The sequence below is a fragment of the Acomys minous genome, assembly GCF_964271855.1.
Source record: "Acomys minous genome assembly, contig: SUPER_14_unloc_2, whole genome shotgun sequence".
NCBI classification, from domain to species: Eukaryota; Metazoa; Chordata; class Mammalia; order Rodentia; family Muridae; genus Acomys; species Acomys minous.
Genome location: NW_028182184.1, coordinates 1 through 11,368, shown reverse-complemented (window position 1 = coordinate 11,368; position 11,368 = coordinate 1). Strand labels below are relative to the sequence as shown.

General features: G+C 43.1%; 1 long non-coding RNA gene across 1 annotated transcript; it reads right to left on the bottom strand.

Annotated features, from left to right (window-relative positions):
* Window positions 1-6,904: 6,904 nt before the first annotated feature.
* LOC311583975 lies at window positions 6,905-9,970 on the bottom strand. Its single transcript, XR_014774735.1, has 3 exons — window positions 8,922-9,970; window positions 8,149-8,320; window positions 6,905-7,717 (listed from the first exon to the last, which is right to left on the bottom strand). It is a non-coding gene; the product is annotated as an uncharacterized lncRNA (long non-coding RNA).
* Between the last annotated feature and the right edge of the window lie 1,398 nt (window positions 9,971-11,368).

Below are 11,368 nucleotides of genomic sequence, written 5' to 3'. Positions count from 1 at the left end.
CCTATGTTTGTCAAGGTTTTCTGTGCTATTATATGACCTATTATGGCCTGTTTTAGAGTCAGTTCTACAGGTTTCTGAGAATGTCTATTCTGAAGTGTTTTGATGGACTGTTCTTGTAGGTTTCTGGGAGGTCTATTGATGTTTGATGTCATTTAGCGCAAGTGTTTATATTTGCCAAGATGGCCTGTCTGTTGGTGAGAATGGATAGTGAAGTCACCCACTATGTGTTGGGGTTAATTTGTGACTTTTTATTTATTTGACTTAAAATGTTTATTTCCATGTGGTTTGTGTGTCAGGGGTATGTATGTGCTAGCGTGCGCTCACATACATACACATGCATGCTGGACCCTGAAATTGATACTGGTCTTTTTCAATCCCTCACTCTTCACTTACTGAGGTTTGTTCTTTTGTTGAATCCAGAGAGCACCAGTTACGTCTAATCTGTCTAGCCAATGTGTGTTGGGGATCCTGACTCTGCCTCCAGAGTGCTGGGATTACAGGCAAGCAGCACATCTGACTGGCTTGATGTCAGTACTCGGCTTCCGTGCTTCAGTCCTGCTCCCTGCATGGCAAGTGTTTTATCCGCTCTGCCTTCTTTGTATCACCTAATTCTTGACTTTACCCTTTGCAATGTTTGTTTGTGGAGTGGGTGCACATGTCAGCTGGGTGCATAGAAGTCTACAGTTTAATGCCTTATGCCTTACGCCTTTTGACTGTCTGGTTCTATCAGGCATCAGAACAATGGCACTTGGCTTGCTTCCAGTCCCGCTTGTTTGGAATGCCTTTTCTTTCCTTTCACCCCATGGTACCATCTGTTTATAGTGGAGGCACATTTCTTGGAGACAGACTGCTCACCTGTGTGTTGATGGGGGAATTGGGAGCCTTACTATTCAGAATTATTGAGAAGACACACTGGTCCTGTCACTTTGAACTGGCTGGTGTTTTCCTAATCTTATTTGTTTGACTACAGCTGCAGCATACAGTTTTCCCATAGCCTCTTGGGGGGTCTTTGTTTTCCTCAATACAAAAAAATTCTCCCCAGTGTCTTCCGTTAACATGGCTTAGCAGTCTTGGGGAAGTTGGGTCTCTCCCCTGCCCCTCTTCAGCAGCAGCAGTTTGCTGGGTGTCTTACTTAGGGTTTCTATTGCTGGAGATGCCATGACCATGGCAACTCTTATAAAGAAAACCGTTTAATTGGGGCTGGCTTATAGTTCAGAGGCTTAGTCTATTATTGACATGGCAGGAAGCACAGTGGCACACAGGCAGGCATGGTGCTGGAGAAGGAGTTGAGAGTCCTATATTTTTATCCAAAGGCAGCAGGAAGAGAGTGAGCCACTGGGCCTGACTTGGGCTTCTGAGACCTCAGAGCCCACCCCCAGCGACACACTTCGTCCTGTCAGATGGCACCTGCCTCCACAAGGCCACATACATCCTCATCCTTTCAAATCATGCCGTTCCCACGAGCCTGTGGGGACATCTTCCTTCATATTAGCACACTGGGAATAGTAGTCTGAGATGGAGAGTATTGTCTTTCAGACACTGAAAACTTTATTCCTAACTTTTCTCTTTTAATCTTTTGTTAAGAAATATGCTAATTTAATGAGCCAGCCTTATAATGTGAATTTTTTCTTTTCTTTTCTTCTTCTTCTTCTTCTTTTTTTTCAGCTGTAGATATATTTCCCTTGGGTATATTTAGTGTTTTTTTTTTTTTTTTCAAGACAGGGTTTCTCTGTGTAGCCTTGGCTGTCCTGGACTCACTTTGTAGACCAGGCTGGCCTTGAACTCACAGTGATTCACTTGCCTCTGCTTCCTGAATGCTGGAATTAAAGGCGTGTGCCACCACGCCCGGCTTATATTTAGTGTTTTGACCATAACATAGGAAGTTTGGTATTCTAATGCCTTTAGTACTTGTATGAACATCTTTCCTTAGATGTGGTGTAGTTTCTTGCTGTAATTTTATGAAAAATATTTTCCTGTGCCTTTGACATGAAACTGTTTTTTGAGACAGACCTGGCTATCTTGGACTCGGTTTATAGACCAGGCTTGCCTTTAACTCACAGAGATCCTCCTGCCTCTGCCTCCTGAGAGCTGAGATTAAAGGCGTGCATGCCACCTTGCCTGGCCATGAAAACTACTCAATGTCCACGATTTATAGATTTGGTCTTTTCATAGTTCACCATCCTGAGTGTCTCAGGCATACATACATGCATTCATATACACACACACATATACATATATATACACATACATACATTACATATATATACACTTACATACATACACATTACATACATTACATATACACATACATACATACATACACACATATACACACATATATATGTGAGAAGTTTATATATATTTTTTCGAGACAGTTTCTCCTAGGTAGCCTTGGCTGTTCTGGAACTATCATTGGAGGGCAGGCTGACCTTGAACTCAAAGAGATCTGCCTGCTTCTGCCTCCCATATGCTAGGATTAGAGGGCAGGGATTGAAGACATGTGCCAACACTGCCCAGTCTAGGCACGTTAAAAAAAAAGATTTTATTTATTTTTATATATATATATATATATATATGTATATGTGCTGCTTTTGCATATACACTTTCATGCCAGAAGAGGGCATTAGATCACATTACAGGTGGTTGTGAGCTACCATGTAGTTGCCAGGAATTGAACTTAGGACCTCTGGAAGATCAGATAGTGCTCTTAACCGCTGAGCCATCTCTCCAGTCCCCCACGTACATTTTAAAAATTAATGTATCTTTGTTACTAAATGAATGTCCAGTTCCTCATTGTCCTCAGGACCTGATATTGTTACCACTGCATGGCCCTTTGTATTGCTCTTTCCACAAGTCTCTTTATTTCAGTTACTGACATTTTCATTTCTGTTGTTTGGGTTTTTTCACTGTTTCTGTTTACTAGGTTCCATTTTCATAGCTTATACTGACCTTCTTTCACTCACTGTTTTCTCGGAATTCAGGAATTTGTGTCTTCCGTTTTGTTTTGTTTTTTGATAATGTATTTGTAATTATTCATTTGAGTTCTTTGAGGTTTCAGTTAATGTGCTCTCACTAGGTGCAGTTACTGTAGGTTTGGTAGTTTTTACATAGCTTTATTGCCTTGTATTCCAGTTTCCTGTGCTTTTGCCTGAACCTAAACCACTGTTGTTAGGTGGTTGGCTGATCTTTTCCTTTTTTGGTATTGCCTTTGCGCTGGAGACATGGTCCAGCAGTTAACAGCACTGGGGTTCTTGCAGAGGACTTTGGTTCCAAGCCTAGAACCTACATGCAGCTCACAACAGTCTGAAATTCCAGTTCCCGAGGATCTGATGTCATCTTCTGGCTTCTGTGGGCACCAGGCACGTGCATGTGCTTAGATTTACATGCAGGTGAAATGTCCATATACATAAAATAAAAAGTACGACTGGAGAGACAGCTTTGCAGTAACATGTGCTGTTCTTGTAGAAGACCTGAGTTTGGTTCCCAGCACCCACACGTGCCTCACAACCATCTGTAACTCTAGGTTCCAGGGGATCTGACCCCCTCATCAGATCAAGCACCAGGCACACAGGTGGTGCACAGTCATATGTACCGTCATAAAAATAAGCTTAAGTTTTTAAAAATTATGTCTTTATCTGGGTGTGGTGATTCACACATTTACTCCCAGCACTCAGGAGGCACAGGCAGGCAGTTTGAGGCCAGCCTGGTGTATAGAGTGAGTTTCAGGATAGCCAAGGCTACACAGAGAAAGCCTGTCTCAAAAACAAACAAACGAACAAAAGCTAGGTGCTATCTTTTTCTGCTAGATTGCTGTTGCTGGCCTGCTCCCCAGAGTAGTCCTCTGACAATAGTGTCTACAGTAATGGCTATCAAGGGGTAGGCCAACTGTGAAAATACTGTAACAGCCAAATAAGAACCAACCATCCCTTAAACGCCATTTTATGAAGTAGAGCGGCACGGATATTTGCTACCATCAGTATGAAGCGGGCGGAAAAGAGCAAGAGTAGTGTTGAGATTTGGGTCAGTAGAGGTAGGGGAGAGGGTGATGAGAACAAGAAGGGGGAGATGACAAGGTTTGTATGAGGTAACAGGACAACCCCAGCTCTTAGGAGGCCGACACAGAGGCCCCACAAACCTGCTCAGGCCGTGCTGTGAGAAGGGAAAATACATAGGAAGGGGGAAGGAGTAGATGCAGAACAACAGCAGAGTCGGCAGGAAGTGATAAATGGTGCGGTGCGCGATGGGGGCAGAGGATGGATGAACGCCATCTGTCCCGTTGGCTGGATCCAGTCTCGTCTAGGCATTTCTGTCCTGTTTGCAGAAGCCTGCTGCGCTCCTGCGTCCTTTCACTGCTAAGTCCTAGCTGTTGGCCACAGGCCTGCGTGTTGCCCTCCACCCCCACCCCCACCCGCGGGGATCTTGTTTGGAGTGCTGCTCTTGCTTCTGGGCGTCCCTTTTGCAGGCTGGGTTACAGATGCTCTGGTCAAGCCTTCGGGAACCTGGTTGCCAATATTGACCCTGTTCTTGTCTATCCAGTGTGCAGCATGCTTATTGCGGTTAGACCAGCCCCAGTCCCAGCTTGCCTCCGCTGCTTGTAGTTAGTTCTTTGTGTAGGGTTGAGGCCTTATGGGCTTTTCCTTGTCCAGTTTTGTCTGTTGTTGCTCAATTCATGTTCGGGCAGTCAAGCTGATGAGACTTGACATTACTTATTAGGAGACACAATCGCACAGCGAACTCCCAGGTCCTCTGCTTCCTACAGTCTCTGCTTCACAATTCTACTATGTTCCCTGAGCCTTAGGTGTTTTGTAGATATATCCTTTGGGACTGGGCTCTACAGCTCTGCATTTTGATTGGTTATGGTTTTCTGTAATTGTCTCTGTCAATTGGAGAGAAGTTTCCTTGAGAGGTAAAAAGGACCCTGATCTATGGGTGTAAAGAGAAAGTTTTTATATATATATATATAATATATATATATATATATATATTTTTTAGGGAATATGATGGCTTAGTAAATTAGTGTAGATTCTCCTCCAAGAATCCCGAGCACTAAGCAGTTAGTTAGGTTTCCAGTCCAAGGCAGGTTTTCCTCTTGTTGAGCAGGTCTTAAGTCTAATTAGAGAGCTGTTGGTTACCGCCAAGGTGTGCATGCCACCATTGCACCCTTTGGGCTATCCTGGCATGCTAGCTAGTGATGTAGTTCTGTCCTAACTGTGTAGGACTTTGGAAGCTTGCATGGTGCCTTCTGGTTGTGTGATAGTCTGAAAGTCACTGCCAAGGCCAGTGGTCCAAGGGCTTCTCTTCTCGATTTCCCATTTGTGTCTCTTGCGCAGTGAGTTGATTTTGGTGTCTGGTGTAAAATAGGGGTCAAGTTCCATGTTTTGGTATGTGGAATTCAGATTTCCTGGGATAATTCTCTTGTTGCAAGCTGCTTTTTCTTAGTGTTCTGGGGTCCGCTTGGATCCAACACAACTCAAACACCAAATCAATGCAGAAAATAAAAGTTTATTGTAATCAAGCCACTAGTGGATCACATGCAGAACAGACTCAGTAGCCAAGCTGTGACCCCAAGCCAGACTGCTGTAGAGCCTTTAAGCACAGACGGCACAAAAGCCACAGTCATCTGTGCCAGGTTAGTTACATTTTCCACCAACTGGGTTCAGGGATAGGGGACTTTGCTGGGGACATGTCTTTGTGGTGCACTTATCCTGTTCTCATTGGTTTGCTCGACTCTCCTGGGATGCCTTGCCCAGCATTCATGTCTCAACTTGCCAACCAGAATGTCACTCATCCAGGAAAGTCTTGGGGACTTCAAATTTGTTTGAGCCCTATTTGCAATGGAAGTTTATTAGTTGCATTAGTATGCCCACTTGGTGCTCTGGTCAACGATTCTGAACTTCCCATTCTGTACCTTTATTTTTGTTAGCACCACACTTTTTTCCCTTAAAATATTCAGTTTTTATTATTTGGTTGGGTGATTTGCCTATGTGTATGTCTGTGCACCAGTGTGCATTCCTGGTGCCTAAGGTCGAAAGAGGACATTTCCCAGACCTGGAGTTACAGAGGGTTGTGAACTATCATGTGCTGGGAATCAATTCTGGGTCCTCTTGAAGAGCAGCTAGTGTTCTTAAATGCTGAGCTGACTTTCCAGCCTGCCATATTGTAATCAGTTTTTTCTTAAGGCAGAGGGTTCTCTGTTGCTTAGGCTGATCTCAAACTTTTGGGCTCAAATGACTCTTGTGCCTGTGCCTCATAAGCTGGGATTGCACCCAGCTTGTATTTCAAATGAGGCAGTGGTCCAGCATTTCCTCAGAAGTGATTTGGCCATTCTTTTATATTTCTATATGAATTTAGGATTGTCCTTTATCTAAATAATGCCACTAGGATTCTGATGTCTATATATTCATATGAGTAGTCTGAACATTCTAATAAAATGATTGATTCTGATTCACAGGACATCCTTTCATTTATTTTCATTTTCTGTTTTTTTGATCAGTGTTTCCTGATTCTGTTTTTTGCCTAGACCAGGTTGGCCTGAAACACATTGAGATCTGCCTGCCTCTACATCCTGAGTGCTGGGTATAAAGGTAGTATACACCACTAAGTCTAGTTCAAATCTTTTTAAAATTTTTGTTGGATTTCTAATCAAGCTATTTTTGTTAAAGTATTAAGATTTAGTTTGTTTAAGGAATAAGACACACACACACACCAGAGTAAGACACAGCTAGATGATGGTGGTGCACACCTTTAGTCCCAGCATGGCGGAGGCAGAGGCAGGTGGATCTCTGAGTTTGGGGCCAGCCTGGTGTACAAAGTGGGTCCAGGACAACCAGAGCTACAAACCCTGTCTTGGCAGGGGGTGGGGGGTGGTGATGGGAGAAAACAAAAGAGCAAGACACGTTAAGAGTTTTAGATTTTTGAAAGTATAATTACATAAACTTAAATGGCACATGGTTAGGATTACATTAAATTCAATTAATCTGAATTTTATATTTACATTTTCAGTCCAGAGCATTGCATTCATGCAGTGGCAAGAAGCACTGATTTTCTTTTTTTTTTTCTTTCTTTTTTTGTTTGTTTTTTTAAGTCTGTACTTTTGAGAAATTCAAGAGAATTTTGCTAAAGTTGTTACCTACTATTTGAATATATGATATTCTTAAAAGTTTAAGAAAGCTAAAGCTAAGAAATTTAAATGTTGTGATATAGAAAACATATATGTATTAGTAAAACCTGTATGTATTAGTGTTATAGTTGTATATTATATATAGTAGTTATACTGGTTTTGCCTGTATTTTGAAAAATGTATTGTGGCAGGTTTAAGGGTCTGTGGATGATTCAGAAGGTACCGACAGATCTTCTAACATGCCTAGGATAATGTGGTGACTTGGCTTGGTTGGAACAAGTATGATCTGTGTGTCAGAGTCTGAGCCGGAAGTCATCTGGTCCTCTTCAGGCATGTTAATCCTGATGCCTGCTGCAAGAGCCTTTCTGTTCTTTTCTTGGATATCATTCATGAAATCTTCATATAGGCGGTCTATAGAAAGTGGACGTGGTGATGTAATTGTATGTCCGAAGCCTTGGTACTGGCCCACTGGCGAGGATGCTCTTGAACTACTAGAAACTCTATCTTGCGGAGAAGAAGAAAGAAGACTTGAATGCTCTGTATCATCCGGGTCGCCAGGAAAAAACTTTTTTTTCGGATAACCTCGCATTGTCCTCCCTTTAAGACAATATAATTTTATTAGCCAAAAGTTATTTTTTCTATTCTAAACATATGGTTCTTTAAAAAGCTCCCCCTTTCCCCTTTGTCTTCCCCAAGTTTGAAGAGCCTGCACAATGATACTACTACTTTAACTACTGAACGGCCACAGCAGGAGACGTACAAAACCTGCATATTTGGGCAGGGGTAACACTGCAGTCTGTAAAGAGCTTGCCACACAAACACGAAGCACCTGAGTTTCCTCCTCAGCACAAGTAAGAAGCTTGGCCTGGCTTTGTGGTGTGGTCAGACAGGAGGGTCCCTGAGGCTCCCTGGCCAGCCAGACCCTGTTCTAAAATCCAAGCTGAACAGCTCCTGAGGAGCCCTGCTTGAGGCTCATGCCTGCCGCGCCCCCGCCTCACACTAACAGAAGTTGAATCGCTGTTACTTACCCACACGTCTCACTTGTTCAGAGATGTCATCTCTGATATCCGACTCATCCCACATAGGGAGTAAGGAGTCGAAGCAGGAGCCCTCCTCTGCTTCGTGCACGTACGGTTTATAAGAAAACGAGTAGTGATGGGCGATGGCTGCTAAGAACATTTCTACGCAGATTATAAAGTCCTGCAAACAGTAACCAGCACACCAGGCATCTTTGGGATTAAATCTAGTTTTCCAAACTACAAACTTCTTCAATGTTATTTAGGGTATAAATTTCTTTTAAAAGTTTCAGATTATATTCATTTTTCAAACATTTTTTCATTTCTTCAAAGTATGACAAGCCAAGATTTATATCTCTTGCATTTTCTCAGTCAAGTATTTTTTCTTCTGTTTTTAAAAAAGATTTATTTAAGTATACAGTGCTCTGCCTGCATGTACACCTGCGCACCAGAAGAGGGCATCATATCTCATTACAGATGGCTGTGAGCCACCATGTAGTTGCTGGGAAATGAATTCAGGACCTCTGGAAGAGCATGCAGTGCTCTTAACCTCTGAGCCACCTCTCCAGCCCCGCTCAAGTATTTTTCAATCTGTTACCCAACAGCTGCAAGGTAACATGCAGTTATAAGTGAACCAGGAACAGAATAATTACCAGTCAGTACCTATAGCTCATTTCTCTCAGTTTCCTGCCCCCATTGTTTGCACGTTGGCCCGCTCAGGGGCAATACTGCATCAAATGCCTTCACAGTAAAATTCCTTGAGTTTCAGAAACAACACTACTTACCTGCAGGCCTGTGGCCACAGCTTCTGGGCTTTGCCAGTCCCAGGTACGCTTTTCTGAAATAACGCCAACTTTAACCAACAGAGCAATAACTACTTCTTGCCTGTATGTCAAGAAAAGGTCAGTGTCAAATCTAAATAATGAAACGACCAACTGTTCTAAAAATATGCAACTAGGGGCCGGGAGGTGTCAGAGCCCAGGTAAGGCTGTGGTAGCACACATCTGCAATCCCAGTGCTCCTCATGTTGAGCTGGGAAGTAGCAGAGAGGCTCCCAGGCCGGCCGCAGGCCAGCAAGCCTGATGTATGTCTGCGGAGTGAACACTTAGGAGACCTGTGTAGCTGGCCTTGGCTACTTTGTGGCTGCTTCTTTCTGCCACCCTTCTCCACCCCTTTCCTTCTTCCCTTTCAACCCCTAACACTAGGAAGAAGGGAGGAGGGAGAGGAAAGGAAGAGACCCGTGAATAAAGCCAAGGGCTGGAAAGGGGGCGGCATTATCATTAGACGACTGCCTGCTGATTAGGGGCTTTGAGCTCCTTGGGGCAATTTGGTCTTTGCCATCAGGATATCTAATTTCTTCTTGTTTCTTTTCACACCAACAGCGACTAGCACCCCCATCCCCACCCCCAGCATTTATATATCCTCCGAAAAGCCCCTAGAATTCCAAAGGTCACACAATCACAGACACTATCTGCAGTTGGCAAAGTGAAGTCTGTCGCCAGCGCACCAGACACATGAGTCCGCTGCTGAGAAGCAGCCCCATACCCGACACCTGGGGCTAAACGAGAACATATTCTTATAATATTTCTCTGTTTCAAAGGAACCCAAAATTCCAGGATTCTCACTACAACCCTGTCTCAAATGAAAGGCAAGGACTGACCCCCAGAGTTGTCCTCGGACCTCCACAAGCACAGACAGCATGTACATGCCGCCGTTCACACAATAAACACATATCATACAAAAAAGATTTAAAACAGCTAATGCCTCACTGCACCCTAGGGCTCCCCATTATCCTGCCTTCAGGGCATACTCCCAGTTGTGCTTATGTTAAGTATACTCACCTTGCCTTACAAATTTATTAACTTCTTAAGATGAATTTCATGATATGTTCTTGGAACTTCATTATTTAGTTTATTTACCCTTCCTCCCACTTTGGAACCATGTACAAAGAATCAGATTCCAAGTTCTAACAGCTTGTCAGTAAAGGCCTGATACTCCAGTATGTTTACACGTGTATCAACTACTAGGATTTTTATTTTATTATTTATTTATTCATTTACTTATTTTGAGACAAGGCTTTTCTATATAACTCTGGTTGCTCATAGAACTTGCTATGCTGAGCAGGCTGGCCTCAAACTCAGAGATATGACTGCCTCCACTTCCCAACTGCTGAGATTAAGGGTGTGTGCCACCATGTCTAGATAATTAGGTTCAAAGAAATTAATTTTCGGCTGTTTACGTACACACATGTAACATGTCTTTGTGTGTGTGTGTGTGTGTGTGTGTGTGTGTAGGTCAGAGGACAGCCTGTGGGAGTCAGTAGTTTTCATTGACCATGTGGGCTCTGAGATGGAACTCCAATTGTTGACACTTGGTGACAGCAGGCATCTTTCCCTACTGAGCCACCTCATAGGCGCCATTGTTTTCCTCTGCCCCTTTTAAAACCTTACTTCTTTACATGGGCTCTGGGCATCAAACTCAGTTCATTAGGTTGCAGGGCAAGTGCCTTTCCCTGCTGAGCTATCCTGCCAGGCACAGATTATCTGAACTATAATACTGCTGAGTCCCAGAAATTGTTATAATATGAGCTACTTCTATAGAGGACTGTGTATGATGTGTGCCCCCAGATGCTAACATAACTTCTGGCAGTGCAGTTTCATGAATTCTTTTTTCTCCTGACTGCTTTGCTAAGCTAAATATACTTAACTTGTTACCTACCCTGTCACTAACCTAAGGCCATGTCTAGTTCTGCTTTGTGACACTGAGGACAGACAGTAGGGCCTGTAACACTGCAAACACACACTCTACCTCAAGGCTGTATCTCCTTGTGCTTACTCACTGATAAACATTTCCTCACATCATTAAATGTTCTCCCAAATTGATACTATTTTATTTACGGCAGAATCATAATATTAAGTAACGTTTTCATTTTGAGGTAGGGTCTCTGGCTGGCCTCAAACTTGCTATTATAGACCATGCTAGCCTTCAACTCACAAAGATCTGCCTGCTTCTGTCTCCGTGGGAGTGCTGGAATTAAAAACACCACAACTAGCAGAACCTTCATTTTAATGATACTATCAAGATATTTAGGCTATCTCAAATGATCTTCATCTTTTAAATGTCAGCCATCATCTGACTCTCTCTTTGATTGATCAGATACAAGATCACACAGATTAGAACTTGTTATATAGCCCAGGATGTCCTCACACTCATAATTTGAGATACTCTTGCC